This window comes from Triticum dicoccoides, chromosome 5B (assembly GCF_002162155.2).
Source record: "Triticum dicoccoides isolate Atlit2015 ecotype Zavitan chromosome 5B, WEW_v2.0, whole genome shotgun sequence".
Lineage (NCBI taxonomy): Eukaryota > Viridiplantae > Streptophyta > Magnoliopsida > Poales > Poaceae > Triticum > Triticum dicoccoides.
In genome coordinates, this window is record NC_041389.1 from 221758995 (window position 1) to 221777301 (window position 18307).

General features: G+C 43.4%; 1 long non-coding RNA gene across 1 annotated transcript; it reads left to right on the forward strand.

Moving 5' to 3' along the window:
• Positions 1-12574: 12574 nt before the first annotated feature.
• On the forward strand, positions 12575-17266 carry LOC119308132. The gene is made up of 4 exons (XR_005149858.1): positions 12575-13322; positions 13908-14162; positions 15092-16244; positions 16803-17266. It is a non-coding gene; the product is annotated as an uncharacterized LOC119308132 (long non-coding RNA).
• Positions 17267-18307: the final 1041 nt, after the last annotated feature.

Here is an 18307-nt window from a genome sequence, read left to right on the forward strand (position 1 = left end):
CGACTCAATGCCACATCGATCTAGCATGTAACACCTCATATCACTTTCCGGCCTCACGCACGGTATTCCCACGGGTGTCGCCTTACCTTTGCCCGGGACCGTTTGCGCCTTTTGGCACACGTATATGATAGTGTCGCTAGCATCCATATGATAAGGAGCCCGGGCTGACATGGCTAGTCGTAAACCCAAAGTGGCACAGACTTACAGGGACAGACATCCATGACCCAGCATCGAATGTGTCGGTCATCAGCGAGTGAATCCGGGCTGTAGAACTGGGCTAGCAGGACTCCGATAAACCGGGCTGTAGCGGGCTAACAGGACTCAGGTACTCAACGCGTGATATTTCCCCGAAGGGACATACACAGGAACGAAGAAGGACACATGCCAGCCAGCCTAAGTGTTCCGGAGCGGTAGCAAGCTACCATGGCTCAGTGGAAGCACTAGGAGACATTTCTCGGTAAGAGAGGCTACTAAAGATAAACAACTAGATAGTCAGATCCCACACATACCAAGCATTTCAATCATACACACAATATGCTCGATATGTGCAAATACAACAAGGCATCACAACATGACTCTACAACACAAGTACTTTACTTAAAGGCTCAGAGAGCCATACATAGCATACACAAGTACGGGTCACACGACCCACATTCAAGTCATACAAGCATACAAGCCAACAGCGGAAGTAATTTGTCTGAGTACAGACAACTAGTAAAATAAAGGAGGCTTGGGTAAGCCTAGCTATACTACATGGTCCTTCACAAGCTCAGGGTCACCACCTGGGCCTCAGTCTACTCATCAATGTCAACGTGTACGAAGAACCCGTCAGAAGGGGTTGTAGCATCTTCTGTAAAATGTAAATTAAAGCAACATGAGTACAAAGGTACTCAACAAGACTTACATCAGATCCTACATACATGCACATTATCAAGAAGGGTTGGTGGGGTTATTGCAGCAAGCCAGCTTTGACTCTTGGCTAAGCTATCCTACGAGACTCCAACTTGAAATGGTTTTGTGCACTCGAGTCCACTACTCCCCACTTCAATACACTACGGAGGATCCACCTCCGTCTTCCTACGGAAGAGCCATCCTCGGCACTCACGCTTATCTTGAGGCTTTTAGTAGTTTCCATTTACTTGTCTATGAACTGTATAGGCAACCAAGTAGTCCTTTACCGCGGACACGGCTATTCGAATAGATGATGTTAACCATGCAGGGGTGTACTTCTTCATACACGCTCTCACCACTTACCGCCGTTTACACGACATGTCCTCGGCAACCTTCAAGCGGAAGCCCAACGTGGGTGTCGGCCACGACCTACCTAAACACCTAAGTCTCTAGTCCAGGTTTATCGCCTATTCAGGTTCCATCCGCAGGGAGTCCGGCCGAGGTTTCCACATACGGCCTCGAACGATGTGAACAGGGTTCCTGAGATACCTAACGGGCATCTGGTACACCGTGCCACGTACCTACCGCATCACAGCCCACCCCACGGTCAGCGCTGTCCACGGCCTCTAGTAGGCTACAAACACCAGAAACTACTTGCAACTCCTGGACAGAGGACTAGGGTGAATAAGAAGTCGAGAGGGTCCATTGGTTTCGGGCCCAATGCATGGTAGTAGCTGATTCTTAAATCACACATACAGATCTCGGTGCTTAAGGACAGCTTCAATGAAACAACCCACCATGTACTCCTACATGGCCTCTCATCGATACCTTTACCAAATCGTGTTCAACACATCACTCTCATACTGACACGATCACTTCACTCTAGCCCATCACCCAGATGAACCAGAGCTGACTTGACTCTAAGCATAGCAGGCATAGCAAGGTAGGAACAACACATACACATGGCTCAATCAACTCCTACACATGCTAGTGGGTTTCATCTTGTTACTGTGGCAATGACAGGTCATGCAGAGGAAATGGGTTCAACTACCGCAGCACACAGCAGTTTGAATCGCGTTGTCTTAATGCAGTAAAAGAGAGCAGGAGCGAGAACATGGGATTGTATCGATATGATCAAATGGTTGGTTGCTTGCCTGTTGGGTCAGTGCACTGGTATTGTTCTTTGTTGGGGTAATCACGGTACTCCTCAGGGGCAGGACCTGCCGCAGAGAGCACCGATACACAATCATCACCAAACAATATGCAACAATATGATGCATGCATGAAACATGGCAAAATGAGTGTATTGGGCTAATGCAACTAAGACCAGATGGGTTTGAACTACTTTGAACCAAAGGTTCATGTTTCAAACTCACAAGTGGCCCTTTTAAGTGCTTAAACTTGTTCTGTACTAAACAGCAGGTTAGCTTGATTAAACATGCATGAAACCAGTACAGATGGATAGATTGGATTTTTTTGATCATTTTTCATATATAACACTTTGCATTTGGAGCTACAGATTAATTTCTATGATTTTTTGAAGTTTGAGGTATTTTCTGGAATTTCCTGTGTATAAATAATTCCAGTAAATAACTTACTGCGTTAGCATTACGTCAGGATGACGTCAGTGGTCAACGGAGCTGGTCTAGGTCAAACTGACCAGTGGGTCCCGCATGTCAGTAGTTATTTAAACTAACTACATTTAGTTAGTGCTAATCTAAGTTAATTAGCAGAACGGGCCCCACTTGTCATAGACTCAGGGGGAGTCAACCTGGGCCCACCCAGTCAAGTCAACGGGGTCAAACCCGCTGGCGTTTAGCCGCCGGCGAGGCCAGATGCGGCGGTGGAAGTGCATTAGTGCTTTCCAACAACCAAATGAGCGGCGGAGGGCATCTACGTGTAGCTGGGAACAAGCCGCAGCGCTTGGTGGTGGTGGTTGAGCTCGGGGTGGTCGGAAACGTCGCCGGCGACGACCTTGGCGGTCGCCGGAGTTCGGGTGAGGTCGAACCCGAAGCTACGGGGCACAGCGAGGCACGTGGTGAGGTGCGTTGGGCTCCTGGGGATGCAGTGAGTGTGTTGGACACGGTTGTGTGGCCGGTGGTTGGCCGGAGACACGTCGGTGACGAGCTCGGCGGCGGCGCGTGTGGTGAAGTTTCGTGTGCTCACTGTGTTGCATGAGAGCAAGAAAGGAAAGGGGGGAGGTAGCTAGGCTCACGGCGGTCTCGAGGAAGCACACGGCATGGTCGGGGATGAGCTGGTGCGGCGGCGACGGCGAAAGGGATCTCCGGCAGTGGCGGGGTCGGACGAGGTCGGTGCAGTGGCTTCGGGGCAAGCGAGTGCTCGGGGCTCGGCTTGCTCGAAGGAACGGAGGGCGGCGGAGGTCCTGGACACGGTGGCGTGGTGCAGGGACGACGGAGAGCGCGACTACGGCGATGGTACGGCTGCGGTGGCATCGGCCATGGTGCGGGAGAGCGAGGGAGAGGAGATGGGAAGGAGAGGGCGTGTCTGTGAGCTCGGGGGAGGAGTGGGTGACCGACCCAGGGCGGCAGAACGGCGAGGGGAGGAAGCAGAGCATCGGGCAGCTGCGTGGCACGCTCTGGTGCCGACATCGAGCACCTGGCTGCCTGCCTGGCCAAGCCAAGCAGCTCGCTGGAGCGGTGGCTGGGCTGGGCCGGCAGGTGGGCTTGCGAGGTGGGCGCCAGGTAAGCCTCTGCTTTTCTTTGATTTTCCTTTTCTATTTTTCTGTAAGTTTGTGGACTTTCTAAAAATACCTAAGCAACTCCAAAAATCCCCAAACTGCTCATGCCCACTGTTTAGGATATAAACAACATGGAACATTTTAGTTTAGGATTATTTGGACATTTAAAATATTTTATAAATTTTAAATGTCCAAATTCAAATACTTATGATTTAATTCAAAGACCTTAGGAGGACCTAGAAAATTGTGCACCACTTTTGCCAGAGGTTCTGAACCAAGACAAAAATGATGGACATTTTAGAAGGGCATTTCAGGTTCATTGAAAATATTTTTAGTATTACCTAGTTGGATTCAGAGGGGGCTGGGGTTTCTGTCATCCCCATTTCAAGTTTCTGGTGAATGGAATAGACATGATGCAACACTCTAATGCATGAGCTAGCTAGGGTGTGACATTAGGAAACCTTAACCATATTTGATCAACGAGCTAGTCTAGTAGAGGCTTACTAGGGACACGATATTTGTTTATGTATTTACACATGTATTTATGTTTCCGATCAATGCAATTCTAGCATGAATAATAAACCTTTATCATGAATAAGGAAATATAAAATAACAACTTTATCATTGCCTCTAGGGCATATTTCCTTCAGTCTCCCACTTGCACTAGAGTCAATGATCTAGTTCACATCGCCATGTGATTAACATCCATAGTTCACATCGCCATGTGACCAACACCCAAAGAGTTTACTAGAGTCATTAATCTAGTTCACAACGTCATGTTATTAACACCCAAAGAGTACTAAGGTGTGATCATGTTTTGCTTTTGAGAGAAGTTTACTCAGCAGGTCTGTCACATTCAGATCCATATGTATTTTGCAGATTTCTATGTCTACAATGCTCTGCGTGGAGCTACTTTAGCTAATTGCTCCCACGTTCAATATGTATCCAGATTGAGACTCATAGTCATCTGAATCGGTGTCAAAGCTAGCATCGACGTAACCCTTTACGACGAATTCTTTATCAACTCCATAACCGAGAAATATTTCCTTAGTCCTCTAAGGATAATTTTGACTGCTGTCCAGTGATCTACTCCTGGATTACTATTGTACCCCCTTGCCAAACTCATGGCAAGGTACACAATAGGTCTGGTAAACAACATGGCATACTTTATAGAACCTATGGCTGAGGCATAGGGAATGACTTTCATTCTCTCTCTATCTTATGCTCTGGTCGGGATTTGAGTCCTACTCAACTTCACACCTTACAATACAGGAAATAACTCCTTCTTTGACTGATCCATTTTGAACTCCTTCAAAATCTTGTCAAGGTATGTACTCATTGAAAAATCTTTTCAAGCGTCTTGATCTATCTTTGTAGATCTCGATGCCTAATATGTAAGCAGCTTCGACGAGGTCTTTCATTGAAAAATTATTATTCAAATATCCTTTCATGCTATCCAGAAATTCTATATCATTTCGAGTCAGCAATATGTCATCCACATATAATATCAAAAATGCTATAGAGCTCCCACTTACTTTCTTGTAAATACAGGCTTCACCATAATTCTGTATAAAACCATATGCTTTGATCACCTCATCAAAGTGTATATTCCAACTCCGAGATGCTTGCACCAGTCCATAGATGGATCGCTGGAGCTTGCACACTTTGTTAGTGCTACCTCTTAAGCATGCGTTGGTTTTTCCCTTGAAGAGGAAAGGGTGATGAAGCAAAGTAGAGTAAGTATTTCCCTCAGTTTTTGAGAACCAAGGTATCAATCCAGTAGGAGGCTACACACAAATCCCTCATACCTACACAAACAATTAAGAACCTTGCAACCAACGCGATAAAGGGGTTGTCAATCCCTTCACGGCCACTTGCAAAAGTGAGATCTGATAGAGATAATAATAAGATAAATATTTTTGGTATTTTTGTGATATAGATTGGAAAGTAAAGATTGCAAAATAAAGCAGATCGGAAACTTATATGATGGAAAATAGACCCGGGGGCCATAGGTTTCACTAGTGGCTTCTCTCAAGATAGCATAAGTATTATGGTGGGTGAACAAATTACTGTCGAGCAATTGATAGAAAAGTGCATAGTTATGAGAATATCTAGGCATGATCATGTATATAGGCATCACATCCGCGACAAGTAGATCGAAATGATTCTGCATCTACTACTATTACTCCACACATTGACCGCTATCCAGCATGCATCTAGAGTATTTAGTTCATAAGAACGGAGTAACACATTAAGCAACGTCTCTTGCAGTGCTTGGCGAAGCCCTGCCGGAGTGCCACGCTCCTCCATCACCACCACGCCGTTGTGCTGCTGCTGGACGGAGTCTTCCCAACCTCTCCCTCTCTCCTTGCTGGATCAAGGCACGAGAGACGTCATCGGGCTACACGTGTGTTGAACGCGGAGGCACCGTTCTTCGGTGCTTAGATCGGATTCGGCTGCGATCTGAATCGCTTCGTGAACGACTCCACCGGCCGCGTTCTTGTAACGCTTCCGCATCGTGATCTTCAAGGGTATGAAGATGCACTCCCCTCTCTCTCGTTGCTAGTATCTCCATAGATTGATCTTGGTGATGCATAGAAAATTTTGAATTTCTGCTACGTTCCCCAACAGTGGCATCATGAGCTAGGTCTATTGCGTAGATTCTATGCACGAGTAGAACACAAGTTGTTGTGGGCGTTGATTTTGTTCAATATGCTTACCGTTACTAGTCCTATCTTGTTTCGACGGTATTGTGGGATGAAGCGGCCCAGACCGACCTTACACGTACGCTTACGTGAGACAGGTTCCACCGACTGACATGCACTTGTTGCATAAGGTGGCTAGCGGGTGCCAGTCTCTCCCACTTTAATCGGATCGGATTCGATGAAAAGGGTCCTTATGAAGGGTAAATAGCAATTGGCATATCATGTTGTGGTTTTGGCGTAGGTAAGAAACGTTCTTGCTAGAAACCCATAGCAGCCACGTAAAAACTTGCAACAACAATTAGAGGACGTCTAACTTGTTTTTGCAGCATATGCCGTGTGATGTGATATGGACAAGAAGGATGTGATGAATGAAATATATGTGATGTATGAGATTGATCATATTGTTGTAATAGGAATCATGACTTGCATGTCGATGAGTATGACAACCGGCAGGAGCCATAGGAGTTGTCTTTATTTATTGTATGACCTGCGTGTCACTGAATAACGCCATGTAATTACTTTACCTCATTGCTAAACCGTTAGCCATAGTAGTAGAAGTAATAGTTGGCGAGACAACTTCATGGATACACGATGATGGAGATCATGATGATGGAGATCATGGTGTCATGCCGGTGACGATGATGATCATTGAGCCCCGAAGATGGAGATCAAAAGGAGCAAAATGATATTGGCCATATCATGTCACTATTTGATTGCATGTGATGTTTATCATGTTTATGCATCTTATTTGCTTAGAACAACGGTAGTAAATAAGATGATCCCTCATAATAATTTCAAGAAACTGTTCCCCCTAACTATGCACCGTTGCGAAAGTTCGTTGTTTCGAAGGACCACGTGATGATCGGGTGTGATAGATTCTAACGTTCACATACAACGGGTGTAAGCCAGATTTACACACGCGAAACACTTAGGTTGACTTGACGAGCCTAGCATGTACAGACATGGCCTCAGAACACAAGAGACCGAAAGGTCGAACATGAGTCGTATAGTGGATATGATCAACATGAAGATGTTCACCAATGATGACTAGTCTGTCTCACGTGATGATCGGACACGGCCTAGTTGACTAGGATCATGTATCACTTAGATGACTAGAGGGATGTCTATCTGAGTGGAGTTCATAAGATGAACTTAATTATCCTGAACATAGTCAAAAGGTTTTTGCAAATTATGTCGTAGCTCGCACATTAGTTCTACTGTTTTAGATATGTTCCTAGAGAAAATTTAGTTGAAAGTTGATAGTAGCAATTATGCGGACTGGGTCCGTAAACTAAGGATTGTCTTCATTGTTGCGTAGAAGGCTTATGTCCTTAATGCACCGCTCGGTGTGCTGAACCTCGAACGTCGTCTGTGGATGTTGCGAACATCTGACATACACGTTTTGATAACTACATGATAGTTCAGTAATGTTAAACGGTTTAGAATTGATGCACCGAAGACGATTTCGAAACGTCGCGAAACATATGAGATGTTTCGAGGGCTGAAATTAGGATTTCAGGCTCGTGCCCACGTCAAGAGGTATAAGACCTCCGGCGAGTTTCTTAGCCTGCAAACTAAGGGATAAAAGCTCAATCGTTGAGCTTGTGCTCAGATTGTCTGAGTACAACAATCACTTGAATCGAGTGGGAATTAATCTTCCAGATGAGATAGTGATGTTTCTCCAAAGTCATTGCCACCAAGCTGCTAGAGCTTCGTGATGAACTATAACATATCAGGGATAGATATGATGATCCTTGAAATATTCGCGATGTTTGACGCCGCGAAAGTAGAAATCAAGAAGGAGCGTCAATTGGTGATGGTTAGTGAAACCACTAGTTTCAAGAAGGGCAAGGGCAAGAAGGGTGAAATGATCTAGATGACGACTAGAGGGGGGTGAATAGGAGTTTTAAAACTTTTATGGATTTGGCTTTATCCTAATGCAGAATTAAACTAACGGATACTTTTCAAGCACAGATCCTAAATATGCTAGGCTCAACTAAGTGCACCAACAACCTATGCTAAACAAGATAGGCAATTAAGCAAACTAGCAAGCACAAACTATATCACAAGATATGAAAATGAAGGAACAACTAAGCAATTCAACTATCACAAGATATATCAATATGGGCAAGTATGAATTGTGAAAAGTAAAGGGTGTGGGTATGAGATAACCACAAGTGAGTCGGGGACGCGGATTTATCCCGAAGTTCACACTCGTGAGAGTGCTAATCTCCGTTAGAGCGGTGCCGTAGCCAAAGCTCGGGGGCGTTACCAAGTGACTCACCGTTATTCTCCCTTTCGAGTCACCCCCAACGGATGAGCCTCGGTTCACTCGGGATTGGTCTTGAAGGCGACCACCACACCTTTACAAACCTCTCCGGAGCACACCACAACCACGGAAGCTTCCAGAGGAACTTGACCACCTAGGCCACTTGAACACCCTTCCTCGGAGCACACCACAAAAGGAAGCTTCCGGGGGAACCTTGGCCACATAGGCCTCTTCACAATCTTCTCAATATATCACCAAACCGTCTAGGAGGCGAAGCCTCCAAGAGTAATAAACTCACGGGCTCTCACACGAACAAATCAATGCAGGGAGCTCAAACCAATGCAACAAATGCAATGCAAGGTCAAGCAACAAATGCTCAACTCACTCTCTCAATCTCACAAGATGCAACTCAAGAAAGTGGGAGATTGAAGAGAGGGGATGCAATGGAGGAAATCAACAAATGACTCCAAGATCCATCCACAAATCCCCCTTCACTTAGAAGGGAGATAGGGGTTTGGGAGAGGTGGTAAGAGGCACAAAATGATGTTTAGAATGTGAATGAACAACCCCCAAACTGGTGGGGAGGAAGGGCTCTTTCATAGCCAACTTCCAAAACTAGCCGTTGGGGCTCCAACGGACACTTCCTGGACACCCCGTGCCCACGGGGGTTTAGACCCCGTGCCCATGGGGTCCCGTGCGCACGGTACAAGCCCGTGGGGCCCCGTGCCCATGGGGGTCAAAAACCCCGTGTCCACGGGGTACCCAGAACAGCCTGCAGCAGCCCACTAAAACAGAGATAACTTTGGCATACAGACTCCGAATTCGATGATCTTGGGCTCGTTTTGAAGCTATGGAAAATCCCAAGGTCCTCACATAGAGAACCACCCAAGATCAACAATAAATAATGATGCAAGTAATGCAAAGGTTTGAGCTCTCTACATGCGACATGATCAAGCTACTTGCCCGAGAGTCCCTCTTGATAGTACGGCTATCAAACCTATAATCCGGTCTCCCTCCAAGCACCATGAGACCGGCAAAACTAGGAAAACCTAGCTAAGGTATACCTTTGCCTTGCATATTAAACTTGAGCTTGGTGATGACTCCAATGCTTGTCTCAAGTTGGAATCCCTTTCTTGTCCACAGCCACTTGGTGAAGATGCTTGAATTGATTCCTCATATTGCAATGAGGGAAGCCTTAACTTAAGCCCATCTTCACATGAGCATTATCATGATGTGGACCGCAAGCTTCAAAGCATATAACCTCCGGCTTCTCATCTTGCACTTGGACTCCTCGTACCCGATGACCATCACCACTTGATGTCATCCACACATAGGCTACTTGTGATCTTTCCTTTTGATGCAAGCCCATGAGAAACGCCTAACCCACATAGACATACCAAACACATAGCATGGGTTAGGTAACAAAGCACAATTCACAATTACTTACCATACCATTAGATCACTTGATCTCATGTGGTACAATGTTTGTGCTTTGAGAGTTGACCACTTAGATATAATCTTCGAGCTTCATCTTGGTCAACCAACATCTTTACTCGAAGCTCCATCTTGGTTTATTGAAAGCCACAATGAACTCTTCATTTCCCTTCATTGCTTCAAGACTATATCACCAAAGACTCTTCCATGACCATATCAAGTTCCACTATGAATATCATCTTGGTCACCACTTGCCCTTCTAAAAACTCCATCACAATCACTTGTGCCGTGCAGGTTCCCTTTGTCTATGTGGATCACTTTGTGAAAAAAATTGTACCAAGGAGTTCACGTTTTATTCTTTTTGGAGGAGTTGTTTTTGCAATATTGTATGGACTAGTTCATAATCTGTTAAAAAAGATGCAGCTCACTAAGAAAACCTAGTTCATAATCTATTAAAAAACGATGCAGCTCACTAAGAAAACCTTTGCGGTGCACTTTGCAAAACAAAGGAGTTCACTTTGTAAAAAAAACTATAGAGGAGTTCACTTTTTATTTATTTTGGAGGAATTGTTTTTTGCAAATTTGGAAGGACATGGTGTATATTTGTTAAAAATCGATGCAGGCCAGTAAGAAAACCTTTGCGGCGCACTTTGCAAAACAAAGGAGTTCACTTTGTAAAAAAAATGTATAGAGGAGTTCACTTTTTATTATTTTTGGAGGAATTGTTTTTTGCAAATTTGTAAGGACATGGTGTATTATTTGTTAAAATCGATGCAGCTCATTAAGAAAATCTTTGCGGTGCACTTTGCAAAACAAAGGAGTTCACTTTGTAAAAAAATGTATAGAGGAGTTCACCTTTTATTATTTTTGGAGGAATTGTACACCATTTAGAACAAAAATGCATTTAAGACATGCAAATGCAGTGCGCTTTGGTCTTGTAAAAAAGTCCACTACGAAGAAAAAAACATTTAAAACATGCAAATGCAGTGCCTTTGGTCTTGCAAAAAAATCCACAACGAAGAACTTTTTGGTACACTTCATCTAAAACAAAATTGAATTTACAAAAAATGCAAATGCGATGCACTTTGGTCTAAAAATGCATTTAAAAAAACATGCAAATGCAGTGCACTTTGATCTTGAAAGAAGTGCAATATGAAGGACTTTTTAGTACACTACATTTGAAACAAAAATGCATTTAAAAAATGTAGTGCGCTTGACTGTCTGATACAGTGCGGTTTTCTGTCCGAAGCAGTGCGGTTTTCTGTCTGATGCGGTCTACTCATCGATTTTAGTGTCGCGAAAAAACAGAGTACCGTATTTCGGTAGAATTAAAACTGCTCTTAAACCGTATGGAATTAGAGAGTGTGTTCTAAATGAAAAAGTTACGTCTCATCGATAACTTTCCAACGACGTATCATTTGAATCATTCCGATCAGCGGATTGTAAAAAATCGCGAAAAAACGACCGCTGTTACTCATCGTCCGTCGCATGATTTTTAAAATTAACTTAAAATTGTAAGGAATCTCAAAATAATTTATACATATGAAAGTTGCGCGTCGTCCATAGCTTTCCAAGGGCATATCACACTATCTGTTTCAACAAACGGTTAAAAAACTGAAGCGAAAGCAGTACAAAAAATTTACAAAATTTTAAAAAACAGAATTCCGCGATTAAGTAAATTTGAAAATTCTCTTAAACCGTTACAAATTTGAGAATGTAATACATACGAAAAAGTTGCGCCCCGACGATATCTTTCCAACGGCATATCATTTGCTTCATTCCGGTAAGCGGTTTGCGAATAAACGCGAAAATACGCTCGCTGCTACTCGTTGGGCGCCCACCGTTTTGAAACTGCTCTTAAACCGCGAGGAATCTCGAAAAGTGTTCAACATGGCGAAGTTGCGCCTAATCCATAGTTTTCCAATGGTATATTATACGCCTCGTTCTGACAAATGGTTAAAAAACTAGAGCGAAAACGGTATCAAAAAAACACTGCATGCAGTTTTTTCCGATGCGAAGGTCACTAGTGTATGCACTGCAGTGCCTTTGCTAGAGAAAGTGCAGTGCCCTCGTGTTGAGCGTGCAGTGCGGAAGTGTTATCAGAATAGTTATTCTGTTAATATTAGCATAATAGACCGGCCGTATATATAACGCATAGTATAATACATAGAGTATATATAATATCATAGATCATATTTACTGCCATGCATGACACAAATTAGCATCATATTTAACATGCGGTATCTATCGTATATGTTACTCTAACCCTCACTATATTTAATTCTTAGCCACACATCAGCATACTTGCTATATTTTCCGAGTGGATGATACCCTCGGCTATGATACCACTACAAGTATCATATACTATATTATCATGCATATGATACTATATGATACTACGTACGTACCTTCATAGTGCATATATATATATATATATATATATATATATATATATATATATATAGTATCATAGAGTAGTGTGTGTGTATGTGCATATAGAACTGGACTATTCTTTGTTACCATCGGTCTCTGTAAGGACGGGATGCGCTGACTATAGTAGAAACTCCCCAGCCCGCCTCCTACCGCCGGAGGCAGTCGTCGTGGGCAAGCGAGCGACGGCGGCAGCCGAAGCGAGGGAGCCTGCAGCGCCGTGACGGGTCGCTCCTCCGACCCACGCGCTGCCGCCGGCTGGCCGTCTGCATGCCTCCCCGCCGACGGGCTCGCCTCCTCTTGTCCCGGACCCCTTGTCCCGGACGATTCCCCCAACCCAATCCCACCACCCCGAGCGCGCCGCCATCGTGCCCCTCGCCGAGCACACAGCCATCGGCCACCTGCGTTGCGCCGCCGCCTCCTCCCTCCCCAGCGCGCCTCGGCCAGTCACTACGTCAGCACGCCGATGTCGGCCCACTGCCCCAGCGCGCCGCTTCCACGACCTCCCTCCCTTAGTTTGCCGCCATCTACCCCTGCCTCCGTGCGCCACCACCTACCTCCGAGCGCCGCCGGTCTTCGTGCACAACTGGCCACCGCTGCCTCCTGCGCCAACTATGTCCCGAGACTAGCCATGGTGGTGGATCCAAGATTCGCCGAGGGAAAAGGGGAGCTGCTGCTCCCTGTTGATGGCCGGTCCTTGCCACCGACCGTGGCACTCCCGACGTGTCCGAGCGCGAGCGCCCCTAGAGGCTTGCTCCCCTGCACCCCTGAACCAGCGCCATCCACCACTCGAGCAGGATGGCAATGGCGACAACATCCAACGGTCCTCCTCTGCCTCTGCTTGCCCTGCCTTCATCACTGGCCAACCGTGCAAATCCATGTAAAATGAGTTCAGGTAAGTTTAGATCCCTGTACAAATTTCAGCTAAGATTCAAGCACATTTCTTGCTGGCCACACAATGCTTGAACTGACGGCCTTGATTTATGCGTGCTGATGGCCACCTGCCTAGGCAAGCACATTTCCTTGCTTGCCTAGCTACTAGCTGGATTCTTGTTCTGTTATGGGTGCCGTGGTTATTAGAACTTTAATTGCAGCTACTATTACAGTGTGTGGGTACATGACTGAAACTGTATGATGTGTGTGCCATGGTTACCTGAACCTTAATTGCAGCTACTATTACAGTGTGTGCGTACATGACTGAAACTGTATGATGTGTGTACCATGGTTACCTGAACTTCAATTCTAGCTACTATTCAAATCTAATACTAGCACGTACAAGACTGGACTCGTACTACTGCGTACTAGTGTGCCTTTTGCTTATTCTTTCGTTGAACTTTCCATGCTCTCTATTCTTTCAGAGATATGTTCAAAGCTAGTTCCTCAGAGGTGTATTCTTTCATAGATATGTTAAAGCTAGTTCTTTATTCTTTCAGAGATATGTTGTTTTCATACTTTCAGCTCACATTGTAGCTTTTTTCAGTTCAATGGATTCCAAAAAGGAAAAAATTATGGTTGGGTGAGAAATCAACTTCCTGTACAGTTCTGCCATGAGCATAGGACGACCCCGACCACTGGCACCACTGCTTCCCGACCTCTTGCTTGCATCGCCATCTCCCGGTGGGGCTTTGCCGCCGGAGCACCCTGGCCGTTCACAGCCACCACTCCAGGCCGTTGAAATAAATCAAGCAGTGTTTTGTCGACAACATGGTGACAGCCCTTCACTGAAATAAATCAGGTATGTTAGCCGCAGGAGTTCAAAAATCAGCTGCTTTTCAACAGAATAAAATGTGTCACGCAAGTTCAAGTATACCTACAACAGGAGTTCAAAAATCTGAGAAATGAAGCTCAAACCAAGTTCAAAAATTGTTTCCTTCATAAATTAGTTGTTTTTGGTTAATTCGTTGTTATGGACAGTACAAATACACACTGCTGTGTGGTACATGTGTGTATTGTAAGTGTAACAGTGCTTTGTAATTATAATAGTACATGTATTCTATTTTTTTGAGTTAGCATGTATTCTGGTGTTTTTGGTGGTTGGTAAGTTCACCGATCAAAATCTAAAAAGTTCATACTCAAGAGGCGAGTAAGTTTGATGGATTGTCTAAATTTTCTTTACTGGGAAAAATCGGGAGTTAAAAAGAAGCCATGTAGAAGTTTTTTTTTGATTTTTTCTCAATTGCTACTGTACTTTGCAGTTCGGCCAGTTCTTGTGTTAGTGCTTCAAAATTAGCGCCAAAACTAGGGCAAACCATGATGCATGGTAGAACAGGTTATGCTTTTGCTTTTCAATTATTTTTCCTTGTTGACGATTCGACATTTGCACCTTTGGCTTGTAGGTAGATATGACAAAAAGATTACTGTTTAATGTACCAATGTTCAATCTCTTCGTAATTCATTCAGTCCAAATCCAACACATGCAAAAGAAAGGTGTGTTGAGTGATTTTCTAGATGTGTGTGTGTCTTCTGATTCAGTGATCTGTCCTTTTTGCCAATCAATATCACTTTGTAGAAGCAATCAATATAACTAAATGTATATTTTAGGCAATCAACATCAATATTTTCTTCTCAAAAAATATTTTTACCATCAGTGGTAGATCAGTATGTTAACACCATCTAGCACTCTGAACTTATGCTATTGATATGCGGTTGATCCTTCCTTTTCAGACCTCGAATCTGAGTTCTTCATGGAGTATGGTGAAATAAACAGGTATCAGGTTGGTGGTGATTAAGGCCACTACGCCAGTCCAGTCCCACCTCCCAGACAGGTCTCCACCGCTACATCATCTCGCAAACCGAGCCCCCCTGGTGTCGCATCTTGTCGAGCTCACTGCCTTGCCGTGGTTCCAGTGGGGGACGGGCATGCTCATACACAGGAGGATGGATGCCCTGGTCTGGTACGACCAGGATGGTATCGGTGCTTCGGCCAACTCCATCAATCTGCTCAGTAAATGCCCACTCCTAAATCCGTTTGAAGTTTTGGTTATGATCGCCATGCTCTTCTCAATTTTCAAAACTTTAAGAGTTCAAAGTACACAAGAACATAAGTCCCCTATGCTTTGCGTCAGATATCTGATATTTGTGAGGGGAACTTCAATTTTCTTCAGTTCAACTTTTGAATGTGTTTCAGTTCGTCTACTTCCCAGTCGTCCTATGTCAATCAAAAAAAGCAGCAGTTTAGCACGAAAAATAGAGCCTCTTCTCTTCTCAGTACACAACACAGAAGGTATTTGTCTCCAACTTACATTAAGAGTTCAAAGTACACAAAGGAAAAAGGTTCAATTTTCAAAACTTTAAGAGTTCAAAGTACACAAGAACATAAGTCCACTATGCTTTGCATCAGATATCTGATATTTGTGAGGGGAAATTCAATTTTCTTTAGTTCAACTTTTGAATGTGTTTCAGTTCGTCTACTTCCCAGTCGTCCTGTGTTAGCTAGATCAGTACTAGTGCTCACCAGTACGACAAGTAGCAGTACTGATTAGTACGACCTACATAAATAATATTACTGATCAGTAATATTCTTAATGTTAAAAAGTAACATCCATATAGAAAAATTGCTTCTATTCTAACACACAATTTTTTGGAAAAAAGAGCACTAGTACTGATGAGTCGTACCGACCAGGATGCCGTCTACAATTCTAAAATTATTGTTGAGTCGTACTAGTACTATTACTGATGAAAATGGGAAGCAAGTGTCACATGAATCCTCAATTGAATGGGAAGCAAGGTGATCCTCGCTCCTTCAACTCCACTTCGCCAGTGCCCATCAGTCTGCGGGAGTAGGGGCGGCGTGCTCGTCAACAAACAAGAACAGAAGGTATATTCTTGGAAAACTTAAAATTATGTTCACATTTGGGCAACAGTAGTTATAGCTTCTCTCAAAGTTCAAAATGAAAGATATTCAGTTCAACTTGTTCTAGCAAAACATGTGTGGGACCTTGGCAGCATGTCAGACACACTATCTAGTGCAGAAAAAATGTTCGGCGTAGTTCAGCGCACCGCCGCCGCCTACGCTCTGCCTCCAAGTGCCGCTGGTCTATGAGTTCAACATGTATAACCCTATAAGTTCATAGAAAAATAGAAAACAAGATAAACAAAAATAATGATACACAAAACCCATGGAATTCATTGGGAAAAGATAACAAGTTCTAAGGAAATAAATGTAGAAGTTCATATTTCAAAATAAATGAAGTATTTGGGAAGTAAAAATGAAGTATTTCAAAGTGTAGAAATCTTTTTAGGTTTCTTTGGGAATTTCTAATGTTACTACACATGAACTTGCTTGGTTACACAAATATGAAACTGATTGTGCAAGTCACTTAGAATGTGTTTGAACTTGTTATGGGAACTCATGACTTGTTATGATTAAATGCAGGGAGCAACTGGCGCCGAATGGGCCCCTGGGAGCTAGTCCAACCCGCTCGCAGACTGGAGGGCATGCTGGTTTATTTCCAATGAAGCCCTATGTACAATCAGTCTGTTCGTTTGATAAGAAAGGAGACAACATAGAAGTTATGGTTGAAGCAAGTCCCTCCATCCAGTTATGTCCGATTTTTGTGATAGTAGTTCAAAATGAGGGATATATTGTATAAACTTTTTTGGACTTGTGCCCAGGCTGCTTCTGAACAACTCCAATGCTTTATTGGCCTTAGTACTACAGTTTGGTAACTTTGAACTGAGAACTCTATGAACTCTTGGACATGTTCATAAAGTATTCCTGGACTAAGAACTCGATGAACTCCTAGACCTATTCATAAAGTATTGTTGGAGAACTCTCAGTAGTTCTAGTATTATAGTGTGTGTTTTGAACTAAGAGATATACTCTATGAACTTTCTCTACTCTTGAAGCATTTTGTTCTCATATATAAAATCAAGTGCATATATGAAATCTTGAACAAAATGCTCTATGGACTCTTGCATTGTTGGAGAACTGTTGTTTGGTACCTAATGGAATTTCCACACGAAGCATTTTGTTCTCAGTATTTTGGTGAAAGTTTCCTTCCTATTGCATAGCTGCTGCAGTAGACCTTCTATGCATGGCAATGTAAACATAAAAAATGTATATACTACTCCCGGATGGGCTGCTGTAGTGAACAATTTTCTACCGTGAAATTTTTCCTAAAAGGGCTGCTATAGTGAACATGGTGCCAACTTGTTGCTAGTTATATTGAAAGTCCACCTTGCAAAACAACATCACTTCTCTCATGAACATGCATTGGTTTAAGGGGTGGACATGCATCGGTTCAAGGGGTCACAAAGTAAAGCAATGTATACACATAGCCCATAACAATGTTCCCTTCTATAAAAAATATTTAACTAGGTAATGTAAGGCATCACACCGGTTGAATATAGTCAGAAAAAACCCTAATAGTTCAACTGAGGCCATTGGGAGGTTCAATAAAATACAGTATGACGGTTAGAAAAAAGATAGCATGTTTTATAAAAAAATGTGCTTTGGTCCGTGAAAACAAGCTCTGTACAAATCCATGCGGAGATCAATTTGGGTACTCTATTTTCAAAACGAAGAAAAACACGAATGGTTTCACCGTATTAAAAATACTCTATGAAAAATACATCAGTACAAGCAAACACATAAATCAGTACAAGTACTCTGTTTTACGAGGAAAACCATGCGAAAAATAGAGAAAGTCTAGTCTGTGAAAACATGTTCAGTACAAATCCATACGGACATCTGTTCAGGTACTCTTTTTTCGGAACCTTTCAAAATTACTCTCCAAAGAATACATCAGTAGAATAGCATTTATTATCATGCATGACACATAGTAGCATAGCATTTATTATGATACGGTTTATTGTCATGCATCATAGAAATTAGTATCATGTAGTACTTTATTTATTGTCATGCATGACACATAGTAG